This window comes from Mya arenaria, chromosome 4 (assembly GCF_026914265.1).
Source record: "Mya arenaria isolate MELC-2E11 chromosome 4, ASM2691426v1".
Lineage (NCBI taxonomy): Eukaryota > Metazoa > Mollusca > Bivalvia > Myida > Myidae > Mya > Mya arenaria.
In genome coordinates, this window is record NC_069125.1 from 26,311,000 (window position 1) to 26,331,375 (window position 20,376).

At 32.8% G+C, this 20,376-nt stretch overlaps 2 long non-coding RNA genes across 2 annotated transcripts; both read left to right on the forward strand.

Annotated features, from left to right (window-relative positions):
• Positions 1 to 576: 576 nt before the first annotated feature.
• Positions 577 to 14,366, forward strand: LOC128231906 (uncharacterized). Its single transcript, XR_008260459.1, has 3 exons — positions 577 to 630; positions 937 to 1,050; positions 14,333 to 14,366. It is a non-coding gene; the product is annotated as an uncharacterized LOC128231906 (long non-coding RNA).
• On the forward strand, positions 14,359 to 18,580 carry LOC128231897 (uncharacterized). The gene is made up of 6 exons (XR_008260450.1): positions 14,359 to 14,438; positions 15,083 to 15,210; positions 15,517 to 15,630; positions 17,240 to 17,346; positions 17,991 to 18,118; positions 18,425 to 18,580. It is a non-coding gene; the product is annotated as an uncharacterized LOC128231897 (long non-coding RNA).
• Positions 18,581 to 20,376: the final 1,796 nt, after the last annotated feature.

Below are 20,376 nucleotides of genomic sequence, written 5' to 3' on the forward strand. Positions count from 1 at the left end.
CTTTGATAATAATATTATTTTCTAATGAAACTGCTGACTTGTATCAGTCTTTGGTCTGTATTGTGCATCTATTCACACATTTTGTTTGCTCTTTTAAGCAAACATTACAATAATTGCAAATTCTATAAGCAATTAAACAAAACTTACTGCACATAGGATGCAGAATGATGTTTTATTTAGTGTGCATATGATTTTCATCTTATGGACAAGAAAACATATACTTTAACAATCACAGCAACACAATGAGATCCCAATTTTAAAGAAATAATGCCACCTTTCATTAATTCATTAATTCATTCTATCAATCATTCATATATATTCATTAATTCATTCATTTATTCAGTTTATTCATTGAAAAACTTGACATTTCTCAAGACAAAATAAATAAAAAGTGAGCAGTTTTCATAAAGAATAGAGCCTTTTCCCTAAATGCATTAAACAACACAACCTTAATACAGTATAAATGTTTTAAAAACCCTAATTTATTGCTTATTTTAATAGCCAGCCTGGTTGCTGTAGCCACAGAGGAATTTTCAAGGACATGAACCAGTGCTGGTAAAACTGTGGTCTCGTGTGGTTTTCCATACCGGCTCTCGGCAAGGATTTTCAAGAAAGGAATACCATCTCCAAGTAAGAAGAAATTCTAAGCATGTCTGGTTTGAATGCTTGCAAAATGCATCTGGGTACTCAATAAGATGAGATTTACCTTTGAGTTGTTAAAAACTGATTGCAAAATGTCCAAAAGACTATATATTCTATTAAATTTGTCCTGAAAATCTTTGAATTCATGAACTTTTCTGCATATTTATCACATTTATGACTATATTAAAGGTTGTGTATGCCTCAAATGAGTGTTTACAGGCCTTTTCCAAACTTTAACAGTAGTGGCAGATAGTTTTATTTGTGTAAAACATTGCTTTTGTGTCTTGCTTGCAGATCATGATGTGCCAATAAGCTCCAGTTAGCTGCGGCCTTTTCCCCAGGCGGTAGTCCTGCAATCTGAATCCAGGAGATGCAGCTCTGAATCCAATATTTCAGAAGAATGAAGATGTTAGTCAACTCTGTAGTACTTGTTTGTGTGTAAATGATTCCAATGAGTGAGATTTATAGCAAATCAGGTGTAAATAAGTATCTTATAGACAATAGTGAAGTGCTGTACTCTGAATTTAATGCCAAATCTAGCCTTCAAAACAGATACTTAAAGTATTTTTTTTTTTAAAATGGGCATAATAATGCTATCTCTGCATTTTCTACATCATGTAGCCACCTCATACATGAAAACACTAGCAGTTGTCATGAATCTTTAAGTTTTGGTGTGTTTTTTGCCATTTCCTTTGTTGCGCCATTTGTCCCGGAAGCCAACAATTTGGCATATAGTGTTGTTTAACTTGTTTTCCCTTTTTAGAAAACTTGGTTAAGAAAATGTGCCTGTCGAAAGAAATAAAAATTGATTCTTTTTTTAAAAAGTCAATCAAGGGCCATTATTTGTATTAAGGGTTAAAATGGAGTAATGTAACCTTATTGTAAGATGGTTGTCAATAAATGTGCGATTTTGTAATAAGTCAATTGAATGAAGGGTATTGAAGTTTGTTTTATTAAAATCCCATCTTGCCCTAAAACTTTCACCTGCCCTAAAACTTTAACCTAAGTTCCTTAGTCACAATCAGGGGCCATAATTTGTATAAAGTATACTATGGAGTTATCTAACCTCATTTAGTGATGGTCCTTAACAACTGTGTGAATTGAATGAAGAGTATATGAGATATAAGTGAAAATCCCAACTTGCCCTTAAACTTTAACCGGACGCCGACGCCGTGGCAAGTAAGTATAGTCCTATTTATTCTTCGAATAGTCAAGCTAAAAAGGGCCCTAAGGAGGAACTAAATGGAAATGTCATTTATTTTTAGTAAGTGGGGTAAGTCTGCTTCCATTTGACAGATGCTAAGATAGTAAAAAAATAATTTTGGAGCTCAGTGTTCAGTGGCAAATATAATAAGAACACAAATACTTTCTTTGAAATACAAGTAAGTCTGGATCTGCTTAGATTGATAATAATGTTAGACTTTCTTAACTCAGTATCAGATATATTTATAAACTTCATTATATATGATTAGATGTCTTTATATAACCACAGCCATATGTTTTATATAGTCAATGCTTAAACCAAACATAATCTTTGACTGTCAGTTAATTATATTTATTCAGTGGTCAAGCGAAATGGGATTGAACACATAAACAAGCACACATTTCTTTCAAGGTTAAATTCTACAATATCAAGTGGTGTTGGGGGTGCAGAAACATAAAAAATGCTGACATGTTTACTGTGCCTATAAATGGCAGACATTTGAATTGTGATTTAATTGTTATTTTCAGAGGGGAGTATGGTACCAATGGTGCTGCCGGCTCTGAATTCATGGCTTTAATTCTAATGAAAAATGGCAGAAGAGGTAATGGTTGTGTATTTTCATAATTCGGACAATAATGCAACAATCAAGTACTGGTTTTAGCCAAAATATACCTGCATGTCTGTACAATTAATCAACATATAATGACAGTATTAACAATTCAATATTGTAGTAGAATTTCAACATGATAATACTTTAATTTTTCATAAATTCTTAAATTTGGTCCAGGTGGAGGTTTAAAACTTTGAAAATATTATGATTGTCATTCAGAAAATTAAAACAAAGCATTAAAGCTGCTCTCTCACAGATTGAAGCTGCTCTCTCATAGATTGACAGTTCTTCTCGGTCATTTCTCAAAAGCCTTTCAATTGATATCAACAAAGTAATGGATGTGATTCATTAGAATAAATCTACACAAATATATGGCTTAAAGAAATAGTGAACAAATGTTTTCTTCGGCATTTTCTAAACAATTGAGACCTGTTCTAATATGTGTTACCTTACATGTATATGACCTTGCTGGAATTTATACCAAATTAAGCCTATTCTGAAACATTTTTTTTTTTTAAATGTCAAAATTGTCAATCTGTGAGTGACTGTCACAAAAACATATTTTTTTCTTAAACGTTAAATCGCGTTAAGCCATAAACATTAATTTTTTGAACTTGGATATGAAAGACTGTGACCTGATCTTTTGTCAGCAGTCTAATACCACAGTGATTTGATGGGAATGAACTCCTGCTTTGGTGTCATTCAACCTGTACAAATTTTAGTGACATTTAACCTAATATATATATTTTTCTTCAGACTTATCAAAGAGGTCACTCCTGTGAGCATACAAAAATCATGAATTACTGCATTTTAACAATGTCAGAAAATCTCGAAATGCTCTATTTAGGCAAAAATAAAATTGGTAATTATTTCACTTTATTGACATTTTCCAATATTGATATAACTGAGACAATGTTTAGAAAATGTAATGTATCGTTTGAATACAGTGCAATTTTTATGTATTTTAATGCGTAAAATGCCCCTTCTCTTTGTTTTGTTTAAATTTAATATTGGTCAGTTTTTAAGTGTTCTGCATTCGCTTTTGTTTAGCATACCCTTAAAGCTAAACAAATGTCTTGCTGAGTGATATTCAATGTATCTTTGATAAAAAGTGTAGTTTATACATGTATGTACATGTTCTATAGTCAATTTTATTGATGTTTTATATGCACAGTGTGTAAGATTTAAACTGTGTAATTAATTAGAACTTTGAAACTTTGAGTGTATTTTAACACATGCATTAATAACAGTTTAAGAATTTAAAATGTCAAGTAAATGATATAATTTTTCATTTTTGTTATGTTGTTCTCTGTTTTTCACCCTTTAAGAGTATGCTTTGTGACTTTTTTTCCTTCTTTTTTTCCTTTTTTTTTTCGACCACCCGGCGGACATTTTTTCCAAAAAAATTTGTAAACCAAAAAATAAAAAAGGAGTGGCCTAATGTCTTAATACAGTTGCAAATGATGTTGAAGAAATTCAGGTAGATTTATATAAGTAATTTCAATTTTTTCCTAAAAGCAGCGTTAAATTTTATTATAAATGATTTTCATACTAAAAATATGCTTTAATTATACTATAATTTGGTTTATCCATATAATGTGTGTAATCATAAACAAATAACGAAATGGTGTTAAATTGAAGGCGAAAACAGTGAGAAACAACAGGTAATATATTAATTAATAAAAGTGTTCAATCAAATACGAACACTACGTTATCTTTGCAACAAAAATATGCGGTTATTTCACTTTTTACGCTGTATTTATTACGTCAGAAATTCATTTTCCATCCCATTCGGCCATGTTTTGATTACGTTTCACGTTGACGTTTACCCCACCCAAGTTCACGTTCCGTAAAATTTAAAGCATGTTGTTGTATTTTTCAGGTCTGGCGATAGGTGTTTAAAAGAAATCTGTCAGAAGATCAAATTAGTAAAATTGGATTATTAGGTATGGAAAACATTTATTATATCGTTGTCAAAATGTTGAATTAATGACGAGTTGTTTCACTTTTCAACAATATAAAAATGACTGAATGTATAGTTCTGTTCTCTGTTAACAAATGCTTTAGTTAGTGCATGAAGTTGAATTCAAAATTGATGTTTTATCAATGTACATGGATGTTCCTTAGTCCAAATAGTTTTCATTAGTGAAATGGTTAATTAGTTTTAAACTAGGTCACATTGGGTTAGAAACTAGGTCGATAGGTCAATTTTTAATATTCTTAAACTATAAATTCAACAAATATGCTTGTTCTCTCTTCACATCTTCATTTAATGGCAGCAAGTTAAACTCATTGTTGACCTAAACTTTTTTATTGTTCTAGGTCCACCATTGAACAAGGAAATTTTAGAAATTGGGAGAAGTAATGTCAGCCTGTTGCAGTCAGAAAAATTCAATAAGAGTTTGAAGTGTTGCGATCATCACCAGAATCATGTCTCAGAGTGAAGATTACAAAAGCATGATGTCGAATTGTGTTCTATTTTGCAATCTGGTTTTCATGCACAGGTCTGAAAAAAATATTACTGAAGATACAACACTTGCAGATGAAAGCCAAATAAGACAAGTGCAAGATGCTGCAAGGAATGTTGTTCAGGAGAATCACAAGTTGAAAAGAGAAATAGAACATGTTGAAGATTCAAATGAAAACCTTTCTTTTCAAATTGAACATTATGGAAAAAAACTTGACATTCAGATGAAATGGTTAGATATGATGAATGATCGCTACGGTGAAGCCATGAAGTATAAAAGAGAATCTCACAGCTTGCAACATTAACTAGAGTTATGGCAACAGAAATTTCAACACATATCAGATCAGCTAGATAAAACAACTAATGAATTTCAATGTTATGTGAAAAGGTTAAGAAAAATTCCACAAGAAATCTGAACCAAAAATTAAAACGCAGAGAGAAAGCCATATAAAAGAAAGAAAATGAGGTTAACGAAATAAAAACAGAGCTGGAACAACTCAAACTGGAAAAGAGTGATGTAAAAGAAAAAAATGAATCACTGCAATCTGAAGTAAATACACTGAAAATGACAGAAAATCATTGTTAGTGAAGATTTGTAGGGTCAAAAAATCTAGAAATTTTGAAATGGAAACAAATCATGATAAAATTTAGACAATTAGACATGAAATCTTAGAAAAGGAAAATCAAACTGCTAAACTCGAAGAGATTAATGAAGTTTTGAATGATATTGAAATAATGAGCTTTTATAATGGCCAGTACACATCAGAAGTCCATCAAACAAATATGACTTTAGTCAATGAATTTGGTGTCAGCCAGAAAAATGGTGTATTAAATGAAAACAGTTGTGCAAAGTTTGACAGGGACGACACTCAGTAGGCTTCCTAGTATGGGTGTCCTATCACGTCTCAGAATTGAAGCAAAACGCGTGGCACAGATTCAGGTTGCAGAGGCTATGGTGAATGCAGGTGGCGATGCTTCAACAGTCAAGGGAAATTGCTTACATCAAGATGCTACATCAAAGTTCCATTGTCATTTCCAATCTTTCCAGATTACAACATCAGATAATATAACATACAGCCAAGGTTTGTCAGAAATTGCTGGAGGAGACTCAAAAACATTGTTTGAAACATTTCAAGAAAATTAGTTTGAACTATCAAATGCACTCAAACATGATCAAAATGACATTGCACAATTGGTAAGTACTTTTGTTGCAACAATGTCTGACCAAGGTGCCATCAATCCAATATTCAATAAACAACTACAAGAATTGAAAGAGTCTATGATGCCTGACATTGTTGAAAATTGGGACACATACTCATATGATACGAAAGCAGAATTGTGCAAATTGTCGAATTATTTTTGTACAATGCATGTGTTTGTAAACGAGGTTGACAAATGTTTGAATGTCTTTGAAAAAAGTGTGTGCATGGGAAGCAACCCATTTTCTTTGGTGTGGTCTGAAAGTGGAGTGGCCAGGCTGGTCAAATACCGATTACAGGTTTAATACAAATAATACGAACGCGACTGAACTGAAGCATATTGACGAATGGACAAAGGAACAAACCAATCCAATACTAACCATTATAAACTGTAAATAATATTTAAATGGTTAATTGTTTAAATTTACCGCGTAAAGTCTCGTTTTACTTAAAGTCTCGTCAGACTTTTCAACCCCAAGACTTTTCAACCCCTTTGTGATTTGTGAAATCAAAGACTTTTCAACCCCTTTGTCATTTCAACCCCTAAAAGTGCTCAGACTTTTCACCCCCCCTCAAAACAAAGACTTTTCAACCCCTAATAAACGAAGACTTTTCAACCCCTTAAATTCTCACCTTTTTATATACTACCTACAACAATAAGCAATTTTTTTTTAAATTTATTTTAAAAATCAAGAATATAATTAGAATAAAAATGCAACAAACAGTTCAAATAAAATACATAACAAATATGAAATACATATAAAATATACATAAGAACACATGCTCATACAATATTTCATAAAATATTACATGGAAATAAATATAAAAAAGAATGACGGTTCATTTAAAGCTGTTTAGTCGCCTAGCAATAAATCTATCTCCCTAAGGAAATTCTCACACATTACTGTATATCATGTGCATGGTACTGCTCCCACAATAATTGAAACAGAATATATATTTCTTTCTTTTAGTTTGTCCAAAATACATATATTGTTAACTGTTCTTCTTTCCATAGCTAAGTATCACTAAAATACCGTAATGTGAATTTTTATTTGCTGAAAATTATTTATTATGACATTAAATTAGATAAAGCAGATAAATATTCATAAAATAATGGTAATGTAGTCGATAAAAAACCTAAAGTTTATTATTATAAATTATTATTCTATGTTATTCTATATGTAATTTGAAAGCATTTGAAACTATGTATACTTTTGTATTTCTGCTGAATATAGATATTTTGAAAAATTGTGAAGAATTTTATTTGAAGTTCAACACATTTAGGTGTATTCTGTTTGATGAATCAATATGTTTTAAAAAATGCTTATTAACCCTTACCATGCTGCAATGTTTTAAGTGTAGTTCAGTTCTCACTGCTGAGTTGTTTTAAGTAAATGTTAAATATATCACCCATTGACTTAAAAAGAATACAATTTAAATAATACTTGTTCTACAGGATTCAAACTTTCAGACAGTGATATTGAAATGTTAAAGTTTTAATTAAGCTATCAGTAATTGAAATTGATTCCACGGTAACCATGGAGACAATTTCTTGTCTAAAAATTATACTTTTATTTTGCATATATGCTATAGTTTTTCATAAAAACACATTTGTGTTCATCAATAAAACCCATCAATTGATGAATTTTTGGGTAAAATGAAGATTCACATTGATATTGAACGCAATTAAATGAAAAGTTATGTTATTGTTTATTTTGGACAACATTTGTTATATGGCGTGTGCTACAATATAATTGAAAAACAGCTGTTTATTGGAGAGAAACAAGCAAATATGTCAATGGTCATTCATTTGTTTTTTCTAGCTTTAGTGTTCAGATCAAGAATACTCATTTATACAATACTATGAAGCAACAAAAACCTTTGTGAGAAAGTTATTCTGCATGCTCCCATGGCAACCAATCTTCTTTATTTGATATTCATACCGAAGTTAAAGAATTTGACCAATGTTTAGCCAGGCTCCTCCTGGTTAGCACTTCATTTAAATCCTGGGAAAATATCTGGTGGTTTTATTTTTTCAAGAAAATGCAGAAAAAAAACAACCATGTCAAGTAAAAAAATACGTCTTGGCAGTCAAAATAGGTACATTTTCCCCCGACGTTAAAAACGACTAAAATAGCCCCAGATATGCTATAGAATGCACAAAAATTTCTGGGGGGGCATGCCCCCGGACCCCCCTAGTGTGCGTTGACATTACGATGAGTGTCCCGGAATCGACCCAAGAAATTATCACATGTATGCATTAGAATAATAATTATATCAAGCCTAGATGAAACATTTTTAAACAGTGAATAAACAACATTATGGCCGGAAGAGTAAAAAGGGTCTTATCACTTAGTGCTAAATGCTTTTAAAATGTGTTGATAAAATGTTACAAACGTAACTCAGTGTGACATAAGATTTTATTAACGTTTTTTTCTCAGATTAAAAAGAAAAAGTTTTAATTTCACTGCTACTGAAATAAGTGTTCTTGTGGAACAGTATGAAAAGAATAAAGAAACATTAAAGGTAGTGAAGAAGCCAGAAAAAAAGGCTTGAAGTTTGGCAACAAATTGCCAAAGAAGTAAGTAATGTTGGTGTTACAATAAGGACAGCATCACAGATAAAAAACAAATGGGATAATTTGCAAAGAGAGGTAAAGAAAGATGAGGTTGTTAGGAAAAGGTCGATTGCTGCAACAGGAGGTGGACCCCCAGAAAAAAAAATGTGGAGAACTGCACAACAAAGTTGTCGAGTTATGTAAAGATCAGGCTGCTTTCAGTGGGATTCCTGGTGGAGACAGTCATTGATCTTGGTATGAACACAATTTCTGATATATATTATTATTATTAATGAGTTTATTTCTGCTAAATTGTATTGCTCTGTAGTTTAAAAAAGCAATACGCTTGCTCAATTTTTACCTGTTAAAATGCAAAAAACAGAGTACCGAATAAATCGTCTGCATTTAATAAGTGAATAAAATAAATGAGTCTAAAAATAGAAACGCTACTGCTGTACACAATCTATCTAAAATACCAAGGCGTGGAATCCCAACTTCATAAATGTTCATCGAAGACATCGTTGATTTAATAACTGTGCTATAACAAAATTAGTCTTACCTATTTAAAGTCGCTGATCTTTTCCGATGTAGTTGAGATATTCTAGCATGGTTTAAACATCCGTGATAGTATTATGATCTAATCCATTTTTATCGTCGGACATGTTTTCACCTATGAAGTCGACCAAACTTTCCTTTCAATGTCAAGGTCCATTCGGAGCTCCTCGGCCATTTTTTCAAAAACAACCTCGGATGTATATGGACGGTTTACATACTTAAAAAGTGGTACGTTTAAGTCCGCTGCAAATAGATCGCGTAGTAATCTTATTTAGTAGTTAAAATTTATGACTTAACTCTTGGGAATCGTAATTATGTTTGCAATAATACACTTCACTGGCAATCAATTTAAACTGAGAGCAATGAATAGAACTCTTAAACACTACATTTAATTAATGATTTTATTAAAAAAAATACGGACTACTTCAACAGATGTACCGGCATACATCCGAGGTTGTTTTTGAAAAAATGGCCGAGGAGTTCCGAATGTGTCAAGGTCAACAAACTTTGGGCGATACTATTTCCCGGTTCCGGTCTCATCCGGTCTCTGTTTTCCAAATTTTATAGTAGCTATCGGGCGTGATAAAAAAAGGTGCTAATGACCGCAGGGGTAATAGGATTACAAAAGATTACAGTTGATTAAAACATTACATATTTGATGAAAATGATGTCACCATTTATTTCATATTTTATATCAATAAAACATATAATAAATTAAGGCAAAGATTAAAACATAAAATATGCACATGTACTAAAATTAATGTCATGAATCCCAAACACATTGTGTGTTTTTTTCATATTAAATTCAGTTATAAGTATACTATTGATCATAGTAATACCAAAAAGAAACAATGCTTGACAACATGTAAATCAAATTTGTAACTTTACTCAGTACTTAAGGAATTAATTCTATTATTTTTCTTTTGTTTAACTATTGATTTTGTTGCAGCAGATCCACTTCCACGACCAGTTGCCTTATGTATTTCTGCCAACTGATCGTCTAATTTTAAATTTTATGCCGACGCATTTCATGTGGAATCTTTTCTTGCATGTACTATTTTCGCAAATAACTAAACTATCGACGAATTCTGGCATTTCACATAAACAGAATGTTTTTAATTTGAAAGTCATAGGGATCGCGACTTTTCATTTTCTTTATGAAACGGATTTTTTTTTATTTTCTAGACAGATGTTCCCTCATTTCACTTACAACGAAATTGACATTTGTATAAATTACATAGCCATTCTTAAAACAAAAATCCACAGCTTAGCAGTTGCAAAGACACATCAGGCATGTACATTTGGTTGTTATAGAAGTCCTGGAACTTTTATAAGCTGAGATTTGTTACATTTTGATAAAGTAGGAGCATCGTAGTTCCACCGATCATGACGACTTTAAATAAAGATTCTTGTATCTTGTAAGTTATATTTTTATTTGTAAAATAGCCTGCCGAATATTTCAAAAGTTTATTTATTATCATTTTATTTTGTCAAGGAACTCTTCATAACAGGTTTATGACAATACACAATAATGTCATACCATGAAATGTGTAAATGCGTTATACAACGCGTGTCAGAGATTAGCGAATGTCCCTCGTTAAGGGCATGATAAACGGATTAGCCAGTTTTATTACACACGCACGGCTACTGTTCGGTTCATACCCTAAAAATATTGTTGTTTATTATAAAGGCAATTTTATAAAATAAATGATTGTTATGCAACGGCTCTAATAATCTTGATTAAAAATAATACGATGATAACATGTAACCAAATTCAAAAATAAATAAAATAATCAGCATCAGATTTCTTAAGCAGCTAGAGATTTAATTGCAAACTTCAAGTTGACAAATAAAATATATTCGGCTAAAGTTGTGTAATAATGACGAAGGTATTCAAATGTATTCAATGTTAGCGAATAGCACAAAATTATAAATGAAAAATGGAGACATAATGTGTTGATTACTTAAGAATGGCGCAACTTTAAATAAACACTCTTCATCTAGTAGCTTTAATGTCTAAGCACACGCATACTTACTATATTAGGATGTTATAACATTGCAACTATTAGCTCCAGAAAATGTTTGTGTACTTTTCCTCCATTCATTGATTTACTTGTTTACATGCTATGAACATTGTATAATGGTTTACCCAATAAACATACAGTATCGTATCGATATGAGTCGGATAAGCAAACATGGAATTTTTCAATTGTAATCATTAATGCTTAAAAAATATAATGTCTGGAGGGGGGGGGGTAAACAAAAAAGGAAGAACAATAAACAAATTTGACATAACATAATTTAAAAGGTGCAATTCTAAGTTACTTCATACTCTAGCCGTCCTCAATCTTTTATGCAAAAAAAGCATGAGCATTTGTACTGCCATCGCATCTTTCTCTACACCTTAAACACAAATTGCATAAACAGTGTAGACCTATAACAAATTGCATAAATTAAGACATAATGTTTATATATTTTTATACCATTTTGTTACATATAAAAACAAATAAGATTGTCAAAATCTTGTTATAAACATCAGCAACACAATCCGTTGCCTGGGGCCATAAGTTATGAACCGGGAATTATGAGACCGGATGAGACCGGATTTTACGAGGAGAGACCGGGAAATAGTATCGCCCACAAACTTTAGCTATAACGGCTTAAAATGAAATGGTCAACATTCACAACTTCATAAACACAGTCATGTTATCTCCCCTTTACATGTATTTATCCTTTCAGGAAAATTCACATTTATCAATGCGCAGTGGCCTGGATCAGCTCACGATAGCTTTATATTCAGAACATCCACACTTGGATGCCACATGGAGAGAAAACACAGGGGTTTGGAAGATGGGATTATTCTTGGAGACAGCGGGTATGTAAATGTAAAATACAATGTAGCTACATTATCATGAATTTCGACAAGATTTTATACCAGTATCAACTTATAATAATAAGCAATAACGTACAACGTTTACATCGCTAAAAGTATTATTGACCATGACAAAATGTTCTGTTTACTGATTTCAGCACAATTTAGGAGATTGTATCTGATTTAGATTACAAATGTGTTTTTAAAGGTCACGATAAAATGGCCTTTGTTTCTCTTAACTGAATACCACAATAATAGTGTTTAAGAAGTTTTAAGAAGTATAAAACATGTTTTATTTGAAGGTATTAAACGTTTTTATACACACAATGTATGATATGATTTAATGCAGACTGTGTACTTTTGGCAGGTATGCGTGTTCAAGATACTTGATGACACCATACAGAGTTGCAGACACCAACCAAAAGACAAACTTCAATAGGGGGCTCTGCAGAACAAGGGTACTCATTGAGTGTACGTTTGGACGTTGGAAGAGGAGATTTGGAATTTTCCATGGAGAGGTAAATACAAAATGTTGCATTAACATATTTCTTTCATGTACAAATGTATGTAAATGTGTATACACAGCACAACTATACATACAATAAATCACATATATCAATTCAAAAACTGGTGCCGTCATTTTTTATGAAATTCTGCTCATCTGATACTCTGTGTGACCTGTAAATAAAGCAATGTGCTATTGTATAACTTTTATAAAGTTACATTTATTCAGAAATTAACGTTTTAGACATGACCAAAGCGGTATAAATATTTTTTTTTAAAAATGGGCATAATAATGCTATCTCTGCATTTTCTACATCATGTAGCCACCTCATACATGAAAACACTAGCAGTTGTCATGAATCTTTAAGTTTTGGTGTGTTTTTTGCCATTTCCTTTGTTGCGCCATTTGTCCCGGAAGCCAACAATTTGGCATATAGTGTTGTTTAGACTGTCTATTAACACATTATCACTAAATTTCTTGTGTTAAACTGAACAGTTCTGTTACCTTTGTATATAAGTGGACCAGAAAAGCAAAATTTTGACAAGTTGAGGCATTTCAGTTGGGCTCTATGTCATTTTTTATATAAAACACTAAGCCGATGAAGTGGAAAAACCTTATTTTGCTTAGAAAAAATCTTAAAAGAGTAGGCAGGCCAGTTTTATGGTGCTGTTCTATAGACACCATTAAAAGCTACAAGGAAAACTTTACTTGGTCAAATTATTCCAATGCATAAGGAAATAATGGCTCTTCAAAGGTTTGCGGCTTAACATTTGAGGGAAATGGCTGTTTCTGCTTTTTATGAAAATACCACAGGTGCTAATACTTGTCTCATTCATTTAGTGTTTGATATATCATTGCCAAACTTTCAGTATGTGTTGCATATAGCCTGAAGCTGAACTATAGGAGTTTTGAAGTCTGTTTCTGAAAAAATGTTGCTTAAATAATGGCTCAAGACCACAGTTATCTGCCCCCCGTTGACCAAGATCCGGATGTGAATACAGAAACAAAGAGTGCTTGTGTTCAAGTATCAATATTTTATTAAAATTGAATGAAAAAGAAGCAAAAAATGTTCTTTTTGCAGAGAACTTGACTGAATTTGACACTCTATTGCAGAAATTGATAGTTTTCAATGTAAATATTGGAAAAATCATAGCTTGTGGAAGTCTGAAAATTAGTTGTTTGTAGCCGATTGACTCCCTGGCGGAAGGGTTATGTATTTGAACTCAATTTTGACAGTCGGGTCAATGGTCAACATGGTGTTTTCTTGTGATTATATTTTGTGTCTTGAATTGTTCTAGAGATGCCATGTCCTTGTTTTTCAATTGGGGTGTGTATAAAGTCAAAAGCCAGGTTAGTGTCTATATGAAACATATAGTAAAAATAACTGTGGTCTCACGCCATGATATAGAGGAAGCTTTTGGAGGGGTGGCCTATTTTAAATTGTTATAAATTCTTAATTTATACAGCTATCTGGTTGAAATTTGGCCAGTTGACAGTGCTTAGCCATAGAATATTGGTGTTTGAGTATGAAATGTGAAAATCTTATATTACATAATATAAATTAATAATATATAATTTTCTTATATATTTTTGACATTTTTAAAAAAAACTACTTTCACTTTCAATTTAATGTTTGGAAATAGTTCCAAATGATGGTAACTAATGAATGAAAGCCTCACTTTCAATTCCAAAGTATAAATGGAGGGATTTTTTTAACATAGGAAGCAGACCCAGGAGGAACTGTCTGTTGAAGACCCCCCCCCCCCCCCACCAAGCTGCCCACCAGAGGCCAAGCTGTACTTGGTGTTTGCCAACATGCTGTAATTTGTAAGTACTTCAAGATAATATATTAGAAAATGGTATCCAAACTGAAGTACAAAGTGAGACAGTTTGGTCATAAAAGCCCATTGAGACTGTTTGTTCCATTCCTAAATGAATTTCTTTCATGTTGTCAATCATTTCTGATGTGGCTTTGATAATAATATTATTTTCTAATGAAACTGCTGACTTGTATCAGTCTTTGGTCTGTATTGTGCATCTATTCACACATTTTGTTTGCTCTTTTAAGCAAACATTACAATAATTGCAAATTCTATAAGCAATTAAACAAAACTTACTGCACATAGGATGCAGAATGATGTTTTATTTAGTGTGCATATGATTTTCAGCTTATGGACAAGAAAACATATACTTTAACAATCACAGCAACACAATGAGATCCCAATTTTAAAGAAATAATGCCACCTTTCATTAATTCATTAATTCATTCTATCAATCATTCATATATATTCATTAATTCATTCATTTATTCAATTTATTCATTGAAAAACTTGACATTTCTCAAGGCAAAATAAATAAAAAGTGAGCAGCTTTCATAAAGAATAGAGCCTTTTCCCTTAATGCATTAAAAAACACAACCTTAATACAGTATAAATGTTTTAAAAACCCTAATTTATTGCTTATTTTAATAGCCAGCCTGGTTGCTGTAGCCACAGAGGAATTTTCAAGGACAAGAACCAGTGCTGGTAAAACTGTGGTCTCTGTGGTTTTCCATACCGGCTCTCGGCAAGGATTTTCAAGAAAGGAATACCATCTCCAAGTAAGAAGAAATTCTAAGCATGTCTGGTTTGAATGCTTGCAAAATGCATCTGGGTACTCAATAAGATGAGGTTTACCTTTGAGTTGTTAAAAACTGATTGCAAAATGTCCAAAAGACTATATATTCTATTAAATTTGTCCTGAAAATCTTTGAATTCATGAACTTTTCTGCATATTTATCACATTTATGACTATATTAAAGGTTGTGTATGCCTCAAATGAGTGTTTACAGGCCTTTTTCAAACTTTAACAGTAGTGGCAGATAGTTTTATTTGTGTAAAACATTGCTTTTGTGTCTTGCTTGCAGATCATGATGTGCCAATAAGCTCCAGTTAGCTGCGGCCTTTTCCCCAGGCGGTAGTCCTGCAATCTGAATCCAGGAGATGCAGCTCTGAATCCAATATTTCAGAAGAATGAAGATGTTAGTCAACTCTGTAGTGCTTGTTTGTGTGTAAATGATTCCAATGAGTGAGATTTATAGCAAATCAGGTGTAAATAAGCATCTTATAGACAATAGTGAAGTGCTGTACTCTGAATTTAATGCCAAATCTAGCCTTCAAAACAGATTCTTAAAGTAATTTTTTTTTAAAAATGGGCATAATAATGCTATCTCTGCATTTTCTACATCATGTAGCCACCTCATACATGAAAACACTAGCAGTTGTCATGAATCTTTAAGTTTTGGTGTGTTTTTTGCCATTTCCTTTGTTGCGCCATTTGTCCCGGAAGCCAACAATTTGGCATATAGTGTTGTTTAGACTGTCTATTAACACATTATCACTAAATTTCTTGTGTTAAACTGAACAGTTCTGTTACCTTTGTATATAAGTGGACCAGAAAAGCAAAATTTTGACAAGTTGAGGCATTTCAGTTGGGCTCTATGTCATTTTTTATATAAAACACTAAGCCGATGAAGTGGAAAAACCTTATTTTGCTTAGAAAAAATCTTAAAAGAGTAGGCAGGCCAGTTTTGTGGTGCTGTTCTATAGACACCATTAAAAGCTACAAGGAAAACTTTACTTGGTCAAATTATTCCAATGCATAAGGAAATAATGGCTCTTCAAAGGTTTGCGGCTTAACATTTGAGGGAAATGGCTGTTTCTGCTTTTTATGAAAATACCACAGGTGCTAATACTTGTCTCATTCATTTAGTGTTTGATATATCATTGCCAAACTTTCAGTATGTGTTGCATATAGCCTGAAGCTGAACTATAGGAGTTTTGAAGTCTGTTTCTGAAAAAATGTTGCTTAAATAGGCTCAAGACCACAGTTATCTGCCCCCCGTTGACCAAGATCCGGATGTGAATACAGAAACAAAGAGTGCTTGTGTTCAAGTATCAATATTTTATTAAAATTGAATGAAAAAGAAGCAAAAAATGTTCTTTTTGCAGAGAACTTGACTGAATTTGACACTCTATTGCAGAAATTGATAGTTTTCAATGTAAATATTGGAAAAATCATAGCTTGTGGAAGTCTGAAAATTAGTTGTTTGTAGCCGATTGACTCCCTGGCGGAAGGGTTATGTATTTGAACTCAATTTTGACAGTCGGGTCAATGGTCAACATGGTGTTTTCTTGTGATTATATTTTGTGTCTTGAATTGTTCTAGAGATGCCATGTCCTTGTTTTTCAATTGGGGTGTGTATAAAGTCAAAAGCCAGGTTAGTGTCTATATGAAACATATAGTAAAAATAACTGTGGTCTCACGCCTGATATAGAGGAAGCTTTTGGAGGGGTGGCCTATTTTAAATTGTTATAAATTCTTAATTTATACAGCTATCTGGTTGAAATTTGGCCAGTTGACAGTGCTTAGCCATAGAATATTGGTGTTTGAGTATGAAATGTGAAAATCTTATATTACATAATATAAATTAATAATATATAATTTTCTTATATATTTTTGACATTTTTAAAAAAAACTACTTTCACTTTCAATTTAATGTTTGGAAATAGTTCCAAATGATGGTAACTAATGAATGAAAGCCTCACTTTCAATTCCAAAGTATAAATGGAGGGATTTTTTTAACATAGGAAGCAGACCCAGGAGGAACTGTCTGTTGAAGACCCCCCCCCCCCCCCCACCAAGCTGCCCACCAGAGGCCAAGCTGTACTTGGTGTTTGCCAACATGCTGTAATTTGTAAGTACTTCAAGATAATATATTAGAAAATGGTATCCAAACTGAAGTACAAAGTGAGACAGTTTGGTCATAAAAGCCCATTGAGACTGTTTGTTCCATTCCTAAATGAATTTCTTTCATGTTGTCAATCATTTCTGATGTGGCTTTGATAATAATATTATTTTCTAATGAAACTGCTGACTTGTATCAGTCTTTGGTCTGTATTGTGCATCTATTCACACATTTTGTTTGCTCTTTTAAGCAAACATTACAATAATTGCAAATTCTATAAGCAATTAAACAAAACTTACTGCACATAGGATGCAGAATGATGTTTTATTTAGTGTGCATATGATTTTCAGCTTATGGACAAGAAAACATATACTTTAACAATCACAGCAACACAATGAGATCCCAATTTTAAAGAAATAATGCCACCTTTCATTAATTCATTAATTCATTCTATCAATCATTCATATATATTCATTAATTCATTCATTTATTCAATTTATTCATTGAAAAACTTGACATTTCTCAAGGCAAAATAAATAAAAAGTGAGCAGCTTTCATAAAGAATAGAGCCTTTTCCCTTAATGCATTAAAAAACACAACCTTAATACAGTATAAATGTTTTAAAAACCCTAATTTATTGCTTATTTTAATAGCCAGCCTGGTTGCTGTAGCCACAGAGGAATTTTCAAGGACAAGAACCAGTGCTGGTAAAACTGTGGTCTCTGTGGTTTTCCATACCGGCTCTCGGCAAGGATTTTCAAGAAAGGAATACCATCTCCAAGTAAGAAGAAATTCTAAGCATGTCTGGTTTGAATGCTTGCAAAATGCATCTGGGTACTCAATAAGATGAGGTTTACCTTTGAGTTGTTAAAAACTGATTGCAAAATGTCCAAAAGACTATATATTCTATTAAATTTGTCCTGAAAATCTTTGAATTCATGAACTTTTCTGCATATTTATCACATTTATGACTATATTAAAGGTTGTGTATGCCTCAAATGAGTGTTTACAGGCCTTTTTCAAACTTTAACAGTAGTGGCAGATAGTTTTATTTGTGTAAAACATTGCTTTTGTGTCTTGCTTGCAGATCATGATGTGCCAATAAGCTCCAGTTAGCTGCGGCCTTTTCCCCAGGCGGTAGTCCTGCAATCTGAATCCAGGAGATGCAGCTCTGAATCCAATATTTCAGAAGAATGAAGATGTTAGTCAACTCTGTAGTACTTGTTTGTGTGTAAATGATTCCAATGAGTGAGATTTATAGCAAATCAGGTGTAAATAAGTATCTTATTGTCCTTTCCGATAACTCGATTATCTTTCCCTGAATACTCTTCAAGTGGGCATGCGCAAAAAGCGGAAATTTACTTCCGGGGACTACACAAACCAGGAAGTAAACAGCAACAAGTGAAAATGGAAAGTAAAGATTCAAAACTAATAAAGAAAACGGGCAGGAAAACCCCTAAGTACTGTTGTATTTGTAAAGGAATTTACAGAGGAAAGGTTATTGATGGGAGAAAAGTGTCATTGCACCGTTTTCCTCAGAACAAACGTTTAAAACGTGTGTGGGTGCAGCGATGTAAAACGGTCATGAGATCGTTCCAGTGGAATGAACACAGACGATTGTGTAGTGAGCATTTTGTTGGCTTCAGAGGACCTTCATTCCAGCATACACTTCCATCTATGTTTCCAACTGAGACTGGTGCTACCAAAACCTTCCAGCCAACGGTATTTTTTATTTCTTATATTAGTTTAAGTTCTTCCTTACATGCACCTCAAAATGAATTATGTTATATCAACGGTGCTTAAAAACAATGTCACAGCACTTATTTGTAAATTTTGTAATTTAAGAAATGATTAAAGAATTGTTTTCAAATACAGCCTGGAAAAATGTGTACCATATAGCCTGGCAGATTTTGTACTAAAACATTTATCTTATACAGTTTCATTTGCAATTTCAGCTCCTTGATGAAGACGTAGGTGATGATGATGATGGTGATACGGTCAATGACGATTTAGACCTAGAACTGTCAAATGATGATAGTATACAGCCACAACTGTCATTTGTATCCCCTTCCGGGCATGCCATTGATACCTCTGTCCACCTGCATGATTACTGCATGGGACCAGTACTACAGCCACAGAATCAGTCCTTTAGGTATTGTTCAATATATATATATATTGCTTCTTGTGCTATGAAATCGATCTGATAAGTTAATTACTTCTGATCATTTTTCTTCATTCTTTAACAAAAATAGGAAAATTTAAGTGTTTGTAAATGTTTAAGGCCAAAAAAACAAACATTTGGTTAGGGTTACCAGACTGTACATGTAAGATGTGGTAAATGGGTACATGATCAATTTGTATATGTTTCAGATGTTGTGGCACACAGACTGAGAACAACTGTGCAGTGATGGAAGTACAAACTGAAGAAAGTTTCCTGGGAAAAACAGCAGACTTCAGTTCACAAACAGAACATTCTACTAGAGACTTTGGTGTACAATGTCAGCTACCTATGCTCACATATGATGACGTAAAATACAATGACGATTTGGTCAGTTTTTACACCGGAATCCCTAATCGAGTTGTGTTTGAAGCTTTGTTTGATGAAATCAAGGATGAAGCTGAAGTGCGGACATCAAGGCGGAAACTTAACTATAAAGATTCAGATGGAGGACGGCCAAGAACTCTAAGTGTTCTGGATGAATTTTTCATGGTGCTGATGCGCCTACGTCTAGGTCTGTTATTTGAAGATCTAGGTACTAGGTTTTGCATATCCACTTCACAATGTAGTGACATTGTTGAAAGATGGATCAACTATTTACATGTACAATTATCCTTTCTTGTTCAATGGCCATCTCGTGAGGTAGTGAAAAATAACATGCCTGAACAATTTAAAGAGAAATATTCTAACACTAGAATTATTATCGACTGCACTGAAATTTACAGTGAAACATCCAGTTCTCTTTCTTTGAAAAGTTTAATGTACAGTGATTACAAGTCTCACATGACTCATAAGATTTTGGTGGGTATAAGCCCAAATGG